A 20423-nucleotide genomic window follows, 5' to 3' on the forward strand; every position below is an offset into this window, starting at 1 on the left:
AGTCTTTATAGATTCCATTTTTAAAATACTTAAATGCTTGGTAGTCTATTGTGTACAATCGATACGAATGCATACATATATATGTACATATTAGACAAAAAAAAATCAAAAAAATGGTCAAGATTCGTAGTCACAGAGCTTTAAAGACTGTCATCAATTTACGGATTTTTTTTAAAGTCAAATATTTTTTTAAATTATTTGTACATATATTTTTTTCTTATTTTACTGTTACCCCTATCAATTGGCCTATTGAACATTGCCCATGACGTTGATTTTGGGACATGACAAAAAATATTGATTTTTTATCATTAATGTATTCTAGTAAAATGTTATAAGATTTCTTTATGAATTCTTTTTTTTTTAATAAATAATACCAAGCACACATACAAACAAATAAATATTCACTATCACACAAACCTCACATGTAAGAATAACATCAGAGACACTGTTGTGTCTGAAAACACTAAAATAGCACGTTCAAAGTTGCTTAGCGTTTTATCGTCTGTCGTGTATGTACAGCTAGTGTCTGGTGCCCACATATTGCCGTGCAAACAATGCCTCGGAAGCATTCACAATGATGTGGGTAAATGTCAAACTCCGACATAAGCCTCGTGACACACCACCTTCCCACACCGCTTAGAGCTTTACGAAAAGAAATATTGTTACTTCATTTGTCGCGGATTTATTTTCACTTTCTTTATATTTGATCTTTTTGAGGGATTTATTTTCAAAGCTTCAAAGTGACTCAATTTACGTAAATATATGGTTTTTAGGTTTCCGCACGTCGAAAGAAAAAAAAAATCCTTATAAAATCTATCTGGATATCTGTCAAGACATTTTCGCTGAAATTAACATCGAATAATAAGATCTGTGTTCTAGTGGTGGTTCTAGGGGTGATACTAATAATTTTTAAAGTAAATAAATAAAAAAAATGTTGAATTTAATAATTGTGTTTTTCGTAAAACACTATTGTATTAACCAACTTGAAACTCCACAAATATGTCTGTGAATATAACAGGACGAAGCCGGAATGCATTTGACTAATTCTTCCAATGAATTTCACTAAACTTAATAAACCCATATCCTGTACCAAATCTTCTTTCTACGAAACGTATTACACGTTAGATGTTAGTATTTAATATTGGGATATACAAAGTCATGCTTCATGGTTTCACATGTTTTAAATTTAGCCTAGCGTGATAAAGGTTTACTTCATATTCCTCTACACTATATATAAACAGTTTATCGTATAGGTTGGCGGACAAGCATATGGACCACCTGATTATAAATGGTCACCATCACCCATAGACAATGACGCTGTAAGAAATATTAACTATTCTATTACATCGTCAATGTACCACCAACCTTGGGAACTAAGATATTATAATACCACCTAAGATATGCAACCCAAAAATGTACGTGTCTCAATAAGAAAAACATAATAGCTCAGATAAACAGATCACCAACAGAGTCTTAAGCAAGTATCAAGATTGCATGAACTACATTGTGAAATGGAGCAAAAACTGAGTCAACTCCACAAGATCCACACGTCTAATTACAACAACGTATATTATCTCATTTGTCACCTGTAATCCGGCGTAGGGCGCACCTGCGCTCACCCCAACTCAAATTTTCATTTAATCCGCGGCTACATGGCACTTATAATTTATATTTAAATTCAGAATCGATACATCAGTTTTGATATCGATTTTTAATAAAAATCTAATATATTCAAACAGATTCGAAAATAATAATTAAAAATTAATTTTTTGTTTTTTTTTTAGAAACTAGTGCAAAATAAATTTATTGCATAAATATCTTCGAAATCTATAATAATGAGCGCCAATTACGTAATAAACAACACTGGATATGAATTTAATCTTATAGAATTACATTATGTTTCTAATTCATCTAATGAATCAATATCTATATAATATGTAACCTTGTCACTTCTGTGATGAAAAGTGTCCTTAGTAATTACATAGACGACATTTATCCCGACTTCGATATATACAGTTTTTGATATATCTTTTGAGGGATTATTGTGAATACGTATTTATAATCTATCACCTGGTAATCAAGGCTATTTTTATTACATTTCAACAGTGTGTTTCATACGATTACCCTGACCTTTAAAAAATAGTACTTTGAAAATTTTAAAATCAACTAATATTTGTCTATTTGCCATTTCTCATACAGCTTCATGTAACCCTGCCCTTATCTTAGTGTGTTGACGTCTAGAAGAGCCCTTACAATTTATAACCGAATGAATATCTCCCGTGGCAGCTGTCAAAGTTTGCCTTCGCGCGGAATCATGAGACTCACCTGTATATCTTGGTTTTGATTTATTGAATTATGTGTACAGATTTCTTTATAGCAAATAATATTTTCTATCAATAAAGTCACATCGAAATTCTTGAGCCGAGATGGCCCAGTGGTTAGAACGCGTGCATTTTAATCGATGATTGTGGGTACAAGTCCAGGCAACCACCACTGACTGTTCCTGTGTTTATAATTCATCTCGTGCTCGGCGGTAAAGGAAAACATCGTAGGGAAACCTGCGTCTGTCTAATATCATAGAAATTTTGCCACATGTGTATTCCATCAAACCGGATTGGAAATGTTGATGAAATATGTTCTAAACCTTCTCCTCAAAGGAAGAGGAGGTCTTAGCCCAGTAGGGAGAAATTTACAGGCTGATGTTATTGTTGTTGTTGAAGTTCCAATGTATTAATAATAAAGCAACTTTAAACTACTCATTCACCTATTGTAATATTTGTACACAGCTCAAAACTAATCCCTCTGTAGATTTTCATTCTGTTTTCACGAATAGATTTATAGTATTAGGCATCGTAATTCACGAATAATTTTGAGTAAATTGTTAACGTTATTATGATATCTATTGTATGTCGGTGTCTTGTATGTGTGTGTGTGATATAATCGTGCCGCTTGAGACCACCTAAATTATCGTATAGATTTACACAGCGTGGCGTATAACCAATATGGTTGTAAATCGAAACTGTTATAAGAAAATGATGAAAAGATCTACTTTCATATAGTTCTAAAGATAAATCCCAGTCATGATATATCTGTCTCCTAAGTAGGAGTATTAATGTAAATAAAATATAGGACGAAGAAAAATCTTGAGAGCAATTTTGAATTATTTAAAAATATTCAATTAAAAAACTTACTGATTTGGAATGAAGATAGTAGGTACCGTCAATAAATTCAGTACACTTTTCCCACAGTTAAATTCATAAATAGAAGAAAGGCTAATTAAACTATATTTTTTTAGTATCAATTGAAATCAAAGTGCAGTTAACAAAAAATATTTACTATGTAAGTATATACATTTTATGAAGTTTTTTCCATTCATTTTTTTGTCATTTAGTTCATTTATTTATTGGTTTGTATAACTATGTTGAAAAATAGAAATGTGAATATTAATTTCTTTGTAATACACACATTAAATTGTATTCAGAAAACAGCTTCGCAAATAAACTATACTTTTATTTTTCAAACGTGTAATTAATTAAAATAGTTACTATGGGTATATCTTAGTAGATAGACATACATATGACGTTGGGGATATAACTCTTAAAACAGTATTTTGAATAAAATACTGTACTAGTGTTTCAGTTTAGGGGTACAAATACACACATCAATATTGTCTAGGGATATTTTGAATTTACTCAATTATTTCAAAATTTATTAAAGATAACATGCAACATGTTTATATTTTTATAAAGCCCATTTATCTGACTATACTCCAGAATAAAAAATAAACCATATTATTTTGCATAATCAATTTTATCCTTAAATAAAGAAAAAACGTAAAATAATGGTAAAACTAACAATTAATGTTTGTCTTAAGAAAATGTGAAAAATGTAGAAAAGTTATTGTTTTTAACAGTCATATGAAAAATCAGTAGTCTGTAAAACTATCCAGGACATTTATAACGTCCTGCAACAATTTTTCATACTTTGGATTAAGTTATCCAAGTCTTGCTGCGGTATATTGTACCAGGTCCGACTAAGATGCAAAAAAGTGGCTCATCCGTCGCAATATTTGCAGGAAAATTCCTCGAAGCCCTTCTTTGGAGTATGGCCCACGCATGCTCTATGGGGTTTAGATCAGGTGATTGAGCTAGACAGCCTAAGACCGATACGTCTTGTTCCTACACCCCTCTCGGCACCACTCCCGCTGTGTGCGGACGGGTGCTATCGTGCATGAGCGTGAATTCTTGGCCTATTTTTAGTCTATGGGGCTAAATTATTGGCACAAGCATCTCGTTACGCTATTTTTCGGCCGCCACGGTGTTTCTGATCCAAACGAGGTCTGTTCTTCCACCAAGATAAATTCTCGCCCAAACCATAATTATGCCGCCGTGGTATGAATGGACTTTCTGAAGACGTTGCAGGCGGCTATCATGAGCAGGGAATCGCCAAACACGTACTCTACGTGTATCGGGATGGAAACCGAACCGGGACTCATCGGTAAACAGCACAACAGACCACTGGTTATCATCCGAGAGCAAATTTACACGAACCCACTCCAGTCGTCGCCCACGATTTCCTCGGCGTAGTGCTGATGTACGAAGCGGTCTGCGAACATGAAGTTTAGCTTCATGCAGCCTTCTCCTTACAGTTTCGTCACCCACAAGCAACTGGTCCTCTGGCTGGAGTGTCTGAACCAATTGAAGTGCCGTAACATTTGGTTCTCTTTTCGCGGCAACTTGCAAATATCGGTCTTGTCGTTGATTGGTTATGCGCTCCCCACCTGGATATCTTTCAGTCACTTCACCAGTAGCACGGTAGCGTGACCATAAACTAGATTTAACGTTTTGTCTTGTTCCAATCTCCTCAGCAATACTCTGTTGAGTAGCCCCAGCTTGGAGCATGCCTCCTGGCCTTAGCATTTCTTCTCTCGTTAAATGGCACCGCTGCATGATGCACACAAAAGGTTTAACTCGAAATTAATCGATAACTTGTTCTAAAACTTAAATTGGACACAATAAAATATCTTAATATGACGGTAGGTAAACGAAACCTTCCGCCATCGCTACCATTATGTCGCGTAAAAATTTTATTTTTTTTTTTTTTCAAATTCAAATTTAGAATCGTCCAAGAAAATTTATAAAATAGTCTTTCATCAAAAGATTTTAAAACCGGATATGATTTTTTGAGTTTAAGAATTTTATACAAAATATCCCTAGACGGTGTTGATGTGTATATTTCCAAAATTATTCCTCGTTTATCGCTCTTTGTGGAAAACCATATTTAAATCGGATTTGAATCGCAGTGGCTTAGAAGAAGTAACAGAATACATATATAGACAAAAAACCAACTTCGATTTATACTATTTTATAGAGCCTTTTAAAATGACTTCATGAGTTATTATAATATATAGTTATGAATATTGTTTTTCAGCATTAAATGCCCTTCTTCACAAAAATTAAAAATTAGTTATCACATCATATTTAGTAATACTTATTTGCGTTCTTTTGGATTTTTTCATAAAAAGATTTTTTTACGTTAAAATATTAAGTTCCCTAATGAACCATTGCATTCTTTTTAAAGAATATCTTTATCTTTACAATCGTGATGCAACCTCTCTATCATCTAATAAATCAGATCGAAGCGCGACGTTGTTCGGGACGGACCTGTGACAATTTGCTCCGCAAATACCTAACAAGGGACAGAGGGTGTGTGAGAGTTCCGTGCGGCATATCGATCGCTGAAGCTCAATTGAGCAAGGTCAACTTCCTACGTACCTTTTAATCAAAATTTTCTTATCACGTGATTTGAATGGAAAAATGACGTCACAAATTTCACTATATTCAATATGCTTATATGACTACTAGTTTTCCTTTAAAATGAATACCATTTAACTTCATTTCTGTTAGATGATTTCCTTTTAATATGCGATATAAATGTTTGTACAGCTTTCACCATATTGTTGGTTATTTCTTTCGTGAGGTAAATGAATAAAATATTATGTGGTAATGTTGTCGCTTTACAGCAAAGTCATTTGAGGTACATTTTGAGATGATAACATTGCTTCCATGTGGCTAAGTCCCGGTGGAGACCTTATTATATGATGAAAAATAATATGAGGAATATAAGTTTAATGTGGCTTTACGTGAATTAAGAGCATAACATAAAAAAAACAATTACGAAATAAAAAATAATTTAGTTTAAAGTAGGGCTGTATGCAAACCCACACATCTGTGTAAGTACCAACTATTCATCTACCGTTAAACAGCAATACTTAGTATGACTGAGTTTGAAGGGCGATCGAGCCAGTGTTAAAGTGCAAGAGACATATTCGTTCCCGATGTGGTGTTGCATTAGTGATGTGAGAAGTAAAATTAATATAAATATTTCCTACAGCGCCAATGGGCGGTGGTGAGCACTTACTTATCATAAAAAGATATTTTTTGATTATATAAAAGGATTTCTATGATTTTATAGTCGTTCAATTTTGCCTGAATAAACAAATCCACAATCGAACTAACATTTGGTGCTGCGTAATATTTTGCGTTGGCTTTCAGGCTATGACGAATCATTCGATCATCAAACGTCTAGATTGTCTGTATATCTCCAGTCAATTATGCGTTTCAATATCTATCCTTATCTCCACATCACCTGCCTGAATAACCAGGATTCTAATATCGAGTACTAGGGAAAGGGCATAGCCCAAGGGCGTCCTCACTCAACAGCATCTATAAGTCTTTGCCAAGAAAATGAATAACTGTGAAATTATAAATTCTATAATTTTTATGGAACGTTGTTATTTAAAGCAGCTTCCAGTAGAGTGAACTGGCAGTAATCGCCACGCAAGGCAAACGTTAAGCAGGCTACTTTCCCTCGACCCTTTTTCTTTTTAGTGCAGTCTTATTTGATTATTTTATTTTTTTATTATTTATATTTAATGAGCAATACATAGCGAAACCTACTTCGTTTCAACTGTTTCACGACACTTTTTATTTTTTTAAAAAGATAACTCACAATCTTATCCGACCCGAACGAAACACTTCTGTTTAAGAAATTTAAAAAATTATCAAATTCTTTTCTATGTTTAATTTTATTTACCGAATATTGGTAATGTCTATTTAAGAGGAAGCACTCAAGAGGTTAGTATCGAACCTATGGGTTTTACATCACTAGGAGGCTTTTAAAACGCAACGCTTTATAATATAATCTATTCATTTAAGATATAATATCAATTATAAACAGAATAAAATATAACAACAAAAACTCAACTGTATAACAGGAAAAGGACCTCATTTTTCAAATAAAAATATAAATAATGTCAGTACGTACGAAGAACTACAAAGTATAAGTAACATTTAGTTCGAAGTAATTCATTTTCATCGTTCCATCTTTATTTTGATAAATGGCAACTAATTCTGGTCTCGACTATAATGTTCAATTATTTTCATCACAAATATAGCCAGCGAAGTAAAGAGTTTATTTTCGTATAAAAACAAGAAACATGTGATTCCAGACAAAGGAACTTCCATTCCTTTCTCTATAGAACTGTATTTCAGTGCATTTAATAACAAAATCATAACTCGGGCTCCCGGAGCTGAGTTCCTATGAAGTGCTGAGAGGAAACGGATGCAGCACATATTCGAGAATTTATTTTTAAGTCGTAATCTGAACTGGAGAGTTAATGTAAATGGCTTATTCTTTTTTGAAAAATGACTATTTATTTCGGGCGGGTAATAATTCATTGGACTATTTGATTTGGTAGATTAACTCGTATCATTGCTATGATACGAGTTAATCTACCAAATACCAAATAAATTTTAAATATAGACCTGCTGGTCTATATTTAAAAATTATATTGTAAAGACTATGAGCCGAGATGACCCTGTGGTTAGAATGCATGCATCTTAACCGATGATCGCGGGTTCATTCCCGACAACCACTGAATATTCATGTGCTTAATTTTTCTTTATAATTCATCTTGTGCTCGGTGGTAAAGGAAAACTGGAGCAGCGTGGTGGAACATGTTCCAAGCCTTCTCCCCAAAAGAAGAGGAGGCCTTAGCCCAGCTGTGGGAAATTTTCAGCAGTTGTTGTGGTTTGTTGTTGTTGTATTGTAAAAACAGAGATGGGTGGATCTGTTCAATTTTCCTTTAAAAGAATGAGTTTCACTTTTTTTTCGTTATACATTAATACTTAAGAAAAATATACATATACGTATCATCATTCGACGCTCATCTACAATAATATCATCATTAATTTTTTTATGTTTGTATATTAATTTGGCACTGTTATAAAGCTATATTATTGCTGAGTCATATGATATGATTTTCTTTACTAATAAATTGCACCAGTGCGAAGCGAGGGTCGCCGGCACAATTTAATCTAATTTCATTTGACACGCTATGTTTTACTTCACTCGTAAAAATATTTAACGTAATACATACGTCATTTGCAGATAAACAAAGCCTGTTTAATCTGCCTTTGACACTTGCAAAACGATTTGATAAAAAAAATATAGGATAGGCTTCGTAGCGTAGGGTTGTCAAGCGAGATATCGATCGGGCAGTTTTGTTTTATGTGATACGTCACGGTTTTATTTGTAACGTTTTATTTATAAATGATATATAACCGTGTGTCGCGATGGGTGCACGATACTGTATCGCGTCGTCAATTCTATAGATAAATTTATCTAACTGTTTGTTTTTACAAATATCAATATCGATAAAAGAGAACCTACCGGTTCATGGTAATGTATGTTGTATATATTTGTATTTTTTATTTTAACGACATGTAAAACAAGCTGTAATAACTGAATATAGTAATATAGTATATCTAGGTACTTAGGTCTTCATAATGAAATTGTATTACTACTAGTTTATGATCGCTGCTTCGTTCGAGTTTTTGGGGGGCGTTGAAGGTTTTAGTTTAAAAGGAACATATGTTCATACTTCATTACCAAGGGTCCAAGCTTGATTTTCATTTTATTTAATTTTTGAGGCTAAATCATTCATACCAGACCGATAGAGTTACTTTCCCATTTATAATATTAGTATAGAGTGTTACATTTATAATTAATGTGATAAGTGCAAAGGGATTAAAAAAGGTATATAATTTATTCAAAGCGTACTACTGTCAGTATTAGTTACATCTTTTCAGACTCCTGCTAGTGCGGTAAGCTGGACAGCCTGCCATAGCAATGTCCCCTGGGCAGTTCGTGAGTTTTACGCCGATTGGATTGTCCCGGCGCAGGGAAACAAACGCGATTCCAATTCTTTGCTTATTTTGTTTTATAATCAAAGCAGCGAGCGAACTTTTGAAAAAGAAATCTTTTTCTGTCTCTATATCAAACTTATCTTTGATCTGAACGAGTATTGTGATTTAAGGGACTGGAAATGTCTAAGAGATAACTTTATACTCGTATCTTTTTCGTGCAAAATGATTTATGTTTTTTTTTTTAATTTTAAATATACTTAGTACAAGTATAAATTGTAATTTCTTGTTGGAATTTTGAAGTCCATTTGGATCGATACCGCTCTTTCGATGTTCTACTGCTAAACAATAATGTATTGTTGTCATCGAAGATTTGAAGGCACTTAAACATTCATAGGGTAGTCATCATATATAACAGATATAAGATCTTTTTTTTATTTTTTTTTATTGCATCACATATATTTCTTAATTGGTGATAGAGTTTACTTGCTGGTAGGGCTTTGTGCAAGCCCGTCTGGGTAGGTACCACGCACTCATCAGTTATTCTACCGCCAAATAACAGTACTCAGTATTGTTGTGTTCCGGTATGAAGGGTGAGTGAGCCAGTGTAATTACAGGCACGAGGGACGTAACATCTTAGTCCCCAAGGTGGTACATTGACGATGTAAGGAATAGTTACTATTTCTTACAGCGTCATTGTCTAAGAGTGATGGTGACCACTTACCATCAGATGGCCTATTTGATCGTCCGCCAACCTATACCATAAAAAAAGATAATATTTGTCAGCGCCAATCTTTATGAGCTAGTCAGTCAGGGCATAATCAAATGGCATATTCTATCCATCTCCCATCAAAATAAATACATATATTGATGTTTGGCAGTGGAATGTCTAATGACTGGGTGGTACCCAGACTGGCTTTCAAAACACTAACACTAAGTACATGTCTAATATATATTACGAACAGTAATGAGTATAAGTCGACTTCAAGCGACATTTAAGTGAAGCACGTTTTAATAAAACACACTCAATATTTTCTCTCGGAAAGGACGGACAGATTTTTAAAAATGTTTTTAAGAAAAAATATTTTTTTTTCAACCTTTGCTTATTAAATTCCTAATATCAAAAAGCATTTTTAAAGTAATCAGAGTGAGGCTTTTAAGGAGACCTTTACGTATTTAGTTTAGATTTAATAAAATGCTTTCAAGTAATTAATAACTTTTTACCTTGCTAATACGATTTTAACGATTATATAATTTTATTAAGCAGGAAATAAACGAACGCCTATACTAAACTTTCATGTCAAATCTATGTATGTATTGTACACTAAGCAACCAGTTTTCTACCCTTATTTAAATGATAAATATATCTCAAATCTTGGTTAACTTAATTTTGACGTTTTGTAATGTATATGATATTGAAAAATATCATTTTTTTATACCTTAATATTTCTGTTTTTATATCTAAAGTTATAATTATATAAATGAATGTAATATATTGTCATGGGAAGTCAAGCAACGTTGCCGAATCAAACGTTTCTCGTGTCTTTTCACTTTTTTATGTGATATATACGTGTCACAGTTTTTGTATTCATTATTCCGTACGCCCTAATCATGTGAAATAGTGCCCTTAAGAAAACAGTCATAAAGTCTGTATCGAAATATATAAAAATATAGGATTTACAAAGCCACAACCTTTCTACAAGTATTTAGGTTAAAATATAACTCAAAACATAAGAAATCAAATGTCAAAGTATTCAAAAATTTCGAGTTAATTAAGTTTAGTTTTCTAATGTGTACCATGTGCACAAATATAGTCAAAGACATTGTGACATCCTTTTGTGTTGTAATAAAGTGAAAGATGGCCGGGTCAATGATCAAATTGACGTTTAACAGTCGATTTGGTCGAGGAATCGACTGATTACGCAACTGGCTTCAACGTTAGAACCTCCTAGAGGCCTGTGAATGGAACGAAAATATTTTTGTTAGTTTTACCGTCGAATGTCGCCTCCCCTCTGAAATTTGATTCGGAGACGGCTTTAGAATATAGAATTTCTTTTTTACCGAACACTCTGTGAGGAAAAGAAAAATTGTTTAAAAATTAACGTCAGAAATTCGAAATGTTTTCAAAATACGAGAACCTTTTAGGTACGTGTACGATTTCATATTATTTTGTGTAGGTTTCTTTATATTGAAATATTTTCTACGTTATATTTGTTGGTCGTGCGAATGTGTGTTAAAATATCATTTCAGCATTTAAGCTGGTTTGTATAGAGATTACATTTTGACGGTTTAAACGAGCTTACCATTTACACAAATTTGAAAAAATAGTTGCACTAAATCTATTATATCATTAAATTCGTCTGTGTGTATCTAGTTGATAATCTCATCTCTGAAACAAGTAATAAGTATATTGGTATAGATTCTATAATCGTACCATCGACCCGCCCGGAATTCGCACGGGTGCAATGCTGATTTTAAATATACTAGAGAATTACTTTAAATACAACGTTCATAGTTTTTATTTCATTATATAATATAAACCGCTATGTCCCTGCATTTAAATCTGTAATATCTTCGAAAATATTAATTTAAATCAGACGCTTCAAAGGGTCATATTCATCTTTATTAAATGCACAATGTAATTAAGGTATTTAATTGAGTAAGAATTAATGCCGTATTGCTTAAAATAACTCCGTAAATAAGTCTCTAAATCCTATTTCTCGTAAAAGTAAAAGATGGAAAATGGTTATTGTGAGTGTGTCCTTAAGAGATAGATACATACCATCGCTGTCTTTTTTGTAGACCTTTTTAAGGTGTACAATACGGTAGTACATTATTAACTTAGTGTATTTTGTTCGACTACCCGCTCTTAACACACATTTTCAATTACAAATAAAAAAATTGCTATCTTAAAAATCACATTGAATATAAGCAACACGAACGCCATTAATAATATGCAAACTAAGATTAATACTAGATCTCCCTTTGACAAACACATCGTCATTTATATTATATTAATATTATAAATCTGTCAGTAACTCTGTCTGTCCCTCTGTCTGTAGCACTTTCACGACTGAACACATGAATCGAATTTGACGAAATTTGGCGTGAATCTAACTTGACTTCCAAGAACAGACAAAGGCTACTCTTTGCTTATATATGATAACCAACCTCTAAAACGTGAGAGAAGCCGTGGGCGCAACGAAGTATGTCTATAGTTAAGGATAATATATATTACTAAAATAGAACTCCAATTTCTCGTCAAAAAGAGAGAAAACATTTGGCCAGTAGTGTGACATTTACAGACTATTATTTCGCCTATGTCGAACTGCCATAAAGTAATTCTAAAAGGTCGAAAGGAAAAAAAAATAGTAAAAAATCTGCGTTAAAAAGAATCCTTCAACAAAGCGAAACGTTCTGAATACAACTCCGATTCGAAGGCCATTTGATATAACCGTTTCTCTTCACGTAAAAGTGCGCCCGACACGTTTTTACAAAGTTTATTTAAGTAAATTTTCACATACCGTTTTAGAGTAATGCTTTTCGTCACATTCAAACCCTCGTAAAACTTTCCAGGGTTAAATGCATTTTCGTATGTAAACGGTTATAAAGCTGAGACTACTCCGAAGGTTTTTTTTTTTGTTTTCTGTACAAAGGAACCACATCACTTTATAATGTTCAATGTAAAAACCGAACAATGCCCTTACAAGATAGATAATAAAACACTGCATAACTTCTGCCTGTATCATTTCTGTGTAACAGAAAAAAATATACGTAACTTTAATATATAGAGCCGAGCTGATGGCCCAGTGGTTAGAACGCGTGCATCTTAACCGATGATTGCGGGTTCAAACCCAGGCCAGCACCACTATATATATGTGCTTAATTTGTGTTTATAATTCATCTCGTGAACGGCGGTGAAGAAAAACATGGTGAGGAAACCTGCATGTGTCTAATTTCACCGAAATTCTGCCACATATGCATTCTACCAATCCGCATTGGATCAGCGTGGTGGAATATGTTCCAAACCCTCTCCTTAATGGGGGAGGAGGCCTTAGCCTAGCAGTGGGTAATTTACTAGCTGTTACTTTACTTTAATATGTACGTATATATCTCAAATTTATTTTTGTGCTAATTTAAATTTCTTAGTTATACCGAAAATTGGCCACGTAAAGGTTAACAGTCATATTATACAATCACTATAAGGTATATATAGATATCTTATAATTTTTATTGAAATATTTATAAGTTTTTATGATGTATAGAACTTATTATGATTATAGCTTACACTCTATAAAAAAATTAACAAAGGAATGTTATTGGAAACCTCAAAGTCTAATAAAATTCTGCCAACATTAAATTAGCGTAGAATAGGCTTTCTAAAATGAGACGAGACTATATGCTATAGTAAGGAAAATAAACTGACAGGTTTAAGCTTTGTATTATTTTTAAATATTTTAAAAATGATCGGGTTATATTATTATTTTGTACCAAATGTTTTATCGTGTTAATAACCAGCCCTTTGCTTAGATTTCATTTTATTTCAATTTATTAGTAAAGATGTAAAGAACCAGTGATGTTATAATTTGAATAGGATCATAACAAACTAACTTCACCAATTTATAACGTAATAGTAGTAGTAAGTATTAGTATAGATAAGAACATAACAATATTTTATCATAAAACAAATAATTCAATGTTCACTTGAATTTATAAATAATATATAAATAAATATAAATATATGAGACAACATCACATACATTACTCTGATCCCAATGTAAGTAGCTGAAGCACTTGTGTTATGGAAATCAGAAGTAACGACGGTACCACATACTCCCAGACCCAAGACAACATAGAAAACTAATGGTAATCTACATTGACTCGGCCGGGAATCGAACCCGGGACCTCAGAGTGGCGTAATGAACCCATGAAAACCGGTGTACACACCACTCGACCATAGAGGTCGCAAATTAATTAATTAGTTATCATTAGTAACAAAAGGAAAAGATAATAAAAAACAAAAATAATAAATAACTATGTCCGTAACTGGCAACACAACTAATTAAAATTAAAGTTCAAAAACAAAAATAACATTTACAAAAATAAATATACAAAATTTAGCATCAAGGCTTAACAAACGGCCTTTGCTTGAAATTAATGCTTATTAAGTTAAATAACTATAGGGCATTTGTTTGCGATTCTATGAATATTTATAATATCTACGAAATTAAGAGCATAATAATTGCATCGAAACAAACCACCAACTATTTAAATCAACACGGCTTTGATTAACTTTGAGCAAACAACGGTTAATTAAAGACCGTCAAAATCAGCTAACGAATTGATATAAAATAATATATTCTACAATTTGATTTCATTTATATGTTAATAGATAGATATTGAGTAGTAGGGCTTAGTGCAGGCCTTTCTGGGTCCATCCGCTCATAAGTTTCTATGTAAATGGTCAATGAAATTACAGACTAAAACGGCGATCGGCAGTGTTTTTGGTAATATGAAATAATAAGGCCTATTTGGATTCTTAAAAATTGTACGCATGATATAAGTAAAGTTCGATGTAAGTTCTGTAAATTTTATCCATCATAGGATCAAGAAAAAATACTTTTATTATATTAACATTTTTCCAGATTTTAATCCGTCATTTTAAGATTCGTGTAATATCGCCTCTATCTCTGTGTTTTTATTAATAATGTTGTCTGAACCGAAATTGTGCGTCCCCCATTTATTTCTAAAGTAACCTATGTTTGTTGTTTTGGAATTACGTAAACATATGACTAGGACATTTTACGGTGCCCTAACCAAAACGGGTCCGGAAGGGTGAGAATGTTACGGTCGTAATATTTTTACAACCGTATTTATTGTATGAAAATTATACTTAAAACAGATGAAAAGTATATTATTATTATTAAAAGAAAACCCGAACAGCTTTGATCGAAAACATAAGTAAACGTAGAACTTTAATAAAATAGAAAATTTCTACACAACCCCTTCAAACTATCGGCTTGAGAAAACAATGAGATTATTATTTTGATCTCTATTTCTAAGAACGTAAAGTTCATAATTTAACGATGATATCATAGACGTACCTCATACAGTAACATTGTTATTCCATTAAATGTTGAGTGTTATAAAAATATTATTTACAAAGAAATATAGCGTTTGACGTGAGAAGCGTATTTCACCTACATAATAACCAGATCCATAGTAACTTAGCCACGTAGCGATTTCAAAAGGCAGGAAGGCAAGACTGCGATACCAATGTATAATTTTATTGCTGTTTTATGGATACTGCTTAAGTGTATGGAATCAGATGGTTGGTTTAAAGTAAATATACGAGCCACCTTTACTGCCGCTAGTAAAATTGAATAATGTGGCTAAAGTCATATTTCTTATTTATTACTGAGAACATGCCCTCAGCTTCGTCCATTCCATTGATTTTTATATCAATAATATGGAACATAGTAAATAGAGATATTGTTGCAGATTTTCTAATCTTCAGCGATTTTGTAGTATTTTCACTATGTATGTGATGTGTATGTAGCTATGGGATGAAGTAGGAATAAAGACGTCAAAATATTAGAATATTTTATCTTTGAAATGTTTTGTTTTAAATGGAGCTGAACTGAATGGAATACAAATTTTTGCTGTTTGCAATAGCAGTATGCCTAATTTCAGATAAAAATAAATAAGCATAATAGACTCGTTATGATGGTGTAATGATTGACTGTATACGAGATGGTATGTAGCAGATTCGTACACACAATGGCTCATACTTTCTCACGTTAAATAGACCACATACGTTAGGTATATATAGAGAATGAGGTTAGTTAACATTTTTAACAACGAAATATTTACTGGAGGTATCGTATTGACACACGACAACTTACTATGACCATATATATATACTTATATATACTATAATAATATAATATATATACTATAAAAAGTGTAACACTCCACTGAAAATAAAATTTTAACAAAAAGAAAAACTGACTTCAAACAAAACAGTATTTTAAAACAAATTAAAATGCACTAAAAAGTAATAAAAATAATTGTATATTTAACATATTTTTGAGAGTCCTCCTAGGTAAAATGAAATGAAAAATATTAGACTACTTAAAAGTCGATTTACGATTATATAACGTAGTTATAGTTATTGTTATATTTGGAGCCGGTGTCAGCCATCAAAAGAAAGAAGCGATACGAGCCTCTTGATTGACCCAGTATAATATCGTATAAAAGGTAATTTGTAAGAAACATTTCTTAAAGTATTCTCGTATTGTTTTTTGATAGATACACTGTAGGGTTTTCTTGGCTGACACCGACTCCAAATATAGCAATAATTATAACTACATTATATAATCGTAAATCGACTTTTAAGTAGTCTAATATTTTTCATTTTATTTTACCAAGGAGGACTCTCAAAAATATGTTAAATATGCAATTATTTTTATTACTTTTTAGTGCATTTTAATTTGTTTTAAAATACTGTTTTGTTTGAAGTCGGTTTTTCTTTTTGTTAAAATTTTATTTATTTTTTGATTTTGAGTGAAGCTGATGTAGACTAACATTTTTTTTTTTTAATATGGATAGATTAAGCGTGCCGATTATATGAATCAGAAACTACTTCAGGGACAATTTCAAAAGAAACTTTCGAATAAAGCAAAAATAGACTTTCTAAAATGCGGCTTTAATACGTCATGCGGCATAAACTACAAGTAAATAAATAAACACTCTCGAATGAGCTGTAATCGACCTCAGTAAAAAAACTTTGCATAAGAGCTATTCGTATGCTATGTCGTACATCATATGACATCACATCATATACACAAAATTTGATTAAAGACAGAAAGAAATTCTGCCCCAAATCGCACCCTAACTGTAAGCCGTTTAGGAGTTCCGTCAATACATAGTATATAACAAAGTCGCTTTCTCTGTCCCTATATCTTTAAAACTACGCAACGGATTTTGATGCGTTGTTTTTTAATAGATAGTGTAATTCAAGGGGAAGGTTTGTGTATATAATAAATGAACAATATAGTAAAGAAACACTGACAATTTTAGAAGTTTGCAATGTGATGAAATAAACAATTTCTTTAGTATATTTAGTATCAGTATTGCACCCGTGAGAAGTCGGGGCGGGTCGCTAGTTGATTATAATATTCGATTATGACAATTACATGAACATAACCACGTTCCGGAAGGTGATTCAAATATCCAAGTAACCCATAAATAAAAGATTCGACCGAGTATTGCTAACGTGCTCCTCAGAATTGTTCTGTTCCCTCCCGTTCCCTTAATTTGTCATGGATCCTGTGCTCAGAACCTTACCAAACTTTCACCAAACTACCCTTAAAGTATATCCTTTATAATAAAAAAAGAATCATCAAAATGGGTGACGTGATTTTGAGTTATTCACCTATTTGTCGCGCATATACATAATGCAAATTTAAGACTTATGTCGTTTTCATACGGATACCATCATCGGAAAAAAATAAAAAAAAAATGGGACCCCACGGGAAGCACTATCTTTCAAACAAAAAAAAATTATCAAAATCGGTCCACCCAGTGAAAAGTTATGAGGTAACAAACATAAAAAAAAACAGACGAATTGATAACCTCCTCCTTTTTGAAGTCGGTTGAAAAGGTACATCAACTTGAAACTATGCGAATACAAAAAGAAAATAAGCGTTTGACGCGTTCAAAATCAATATTGTCAATATTTCGTGAAGTATCCCGTTTTTCCACGTGGTTCATGGATTATGAGCAATGTGGGGCTTGGGTTAAATTATTTATACAACGTTTATACAATAGCATCATAATATCAATGGCTACACCAATTAATCTTTATACCTAAATTATTGAAAACTTTTTAGCAAAAATTTGAAGACGGTAGCAGAACAAAAAAGCGATGTCGTTGAGAAAGAGATAGAAATACCCTAGAGGAACGAATAATTAAGTGACAATTGATAAAAATATTCGTGTGAATAAACGTAAGGAATACATAAATTTTGAACATAATATATAGAATGTAATAGAAAGAGATAGAAATAAAAGAAAGAGAGATAGTTACGTGGAGTGATGATATCGCTTTTCCCTTACGCGACAATTTCTATCATTTCACTCTATAACAGAAAGAACTTTTTTCCAAAAAATACCAAAAAAATCAAAATATACTTTATTTAAGTAGGCTTTTACGAGCACTTTTGAATTGTCATTTAACAACTATTTTAAGTGAAACTCCCACCAGTTCGGAAAATAGATTTTTCCAAGAGCCGTCAAGTAGTAACTCTTTTTAAGATTTAAAAATACAGTCGTGTTAGTTAATTACAATTATTCTTGTGCTATATGTTTATAATATAATGACTATCAGAGATTTTATAAAAATGATTAATGTTACTATGAATATACATATACATACCTCATAGAAATAGGTATTTATATTATTTTGACGTACCACCTGACGTAACCCTATGTGATCGATACTTTAACTAATCTACAAACAATTGCGATCATTCATACAAAATTCAAATACCATTTCATCGAAAGCTATTAAGGTAAACAAGACATAACAGTTTGAATTGAAACACAAAACAGTATCAAAGAGCAATCGCAAACAATTACCATATTATTAATAATCAATATTTAATGTTTCATTACGAATTTTGGAAAACGAAATCTACTGTTTCGGAAACAGTTGTGTTAAACAATTGTACGAGATACATTGAATACTAATATGAAGATCCAAGAGCCAGCGAGTGTTCAATTACATTATTAAATAATGAATAAATATTGGACAACATCACATACATTACTCTGATCCCAATGTTAGTAGCTAAATCATTTGTGTTATGGAAAATCAGAAGCAACGACGGACAAACACAAAGACTCAAGACATCAAAGAAAACTAATGATTTTTTTTACATCGACTCAGTCGCGACTAGAATCCGTGACCTCGGAGTGGTGTACCCAAGAAACTCGGTGTAAACACACCGACTTTCTTACTTGACTAGGAAGGTCGTCAAATTCTTCTATTCTTAAACGCTTGTGATACAATTTGATTACATCACGAAAGCGTTGAGGCATACAAAAGTATCCTATGTTAAACTTGGTTCATAATATTCGTTTCAGTAGTTTGAGATAGATTAGGCAGGCTTACTTGGTGGTAGGGCTTTGTGCAAGCCCGCCTGGGTAGGTACCACCCACTCATCAGTTATTCTACCGCCAAATAACAGTACTCAGTATTGTTGTGTTCCGGTTTGAAGGGTGAGTGAGCCAGTGTAACTACAGGCACAAGGGACATAACATCTTAGTTCCCAAGGTTGGTAGCATATTGACCATGTAAGGAGTAGTTAATATTTCTTACAGCGTCATTGTCTTTGGGTGATGGTGACCACTTACCATCAGGTGGCCCATATGCTCGTCCGCCAACCTAAACCATAAAAAAAGGCATATATGAAGGTACTCCAATAAAATAAAGCTCAAAACATCAAAAACGATCGTTTTAGAGTAATCGGTAAAAAAATACTTCAAACGTGTAATGGCTTATCCTCTAGTTTTAAACTGTTGTATAAAATCTGTTATATACTTTGAATATCCAAATAAAATCCATACATAAGATCAAATATTTTTCACTATTAGTTACGTCATTTTAAGTCTAAATTCTTGTCTGATTTTCGAATGGCAAATGACAAGTGAAATAATTTCATTTTAATTTTTATTAGATTACTTTGAATGAAAATTAATAGTTAACACTTTTTTAATTATATATATAGTATTTTCTAGTGAAAACATATCAAAAATCAAAAATCAAAATCAAAGTATACTTTATTCAAGTGGGCTTTTACAAGCACTTTTGAATCGTCATTTAACAATTAAGTGAAGCTACCACCGGTTCGGAAAGTAGATTCTACCGAGAAGAACCGGCAAGAAACTCAGTAGTTACTCTTTTTCAACGTTTAAAAAAAATACAGTCATGTTAGTTAATTTTTAAGTTAATACAATTATTAAATTAATATATCCTGCCTGGAAGTCAACAGGTATTAATTCCACGCTTTTTTATCATCTACAAAATCTTGTATCGAATAATACGCCTTTTTCACCAATGTATTTTTTATAAACGATTTGAATTTACGAGACGGCAAAGTTAAAAATTTCTGTGGAATTTTATTATAGAAATGGATACCTTGCCCCAAGAAA

The 20423-nt window shown here is 32.4% G+C and overlaps 1 protein-coding gene across 1 annotated transcript in view; it reads right to left on the reverse strand.

Annotated features, from left to right (window-relative positions):
* The window catches only part of LOC124538608 (hemicentin-2), a 323521-nt gene that overhangs the window by 66425 nt on the left and 236673 nt on the right, over positions 1-20423 (reverse strand). The window lies entirely within an intron of this gene.

This window comes from Vanessa cardui, chromosome 20, assembly GCF_905220365.1.
Source record: "Vanessa cardui chromosome 20, ilVanCard2.1, whole genome shotgun sequence".
NCBI lineage: Eukaryota > Metazoa > Arthropoda > Insecta > Lepidoptera > Nymphalidae > Vanessa > Vanessa cardui.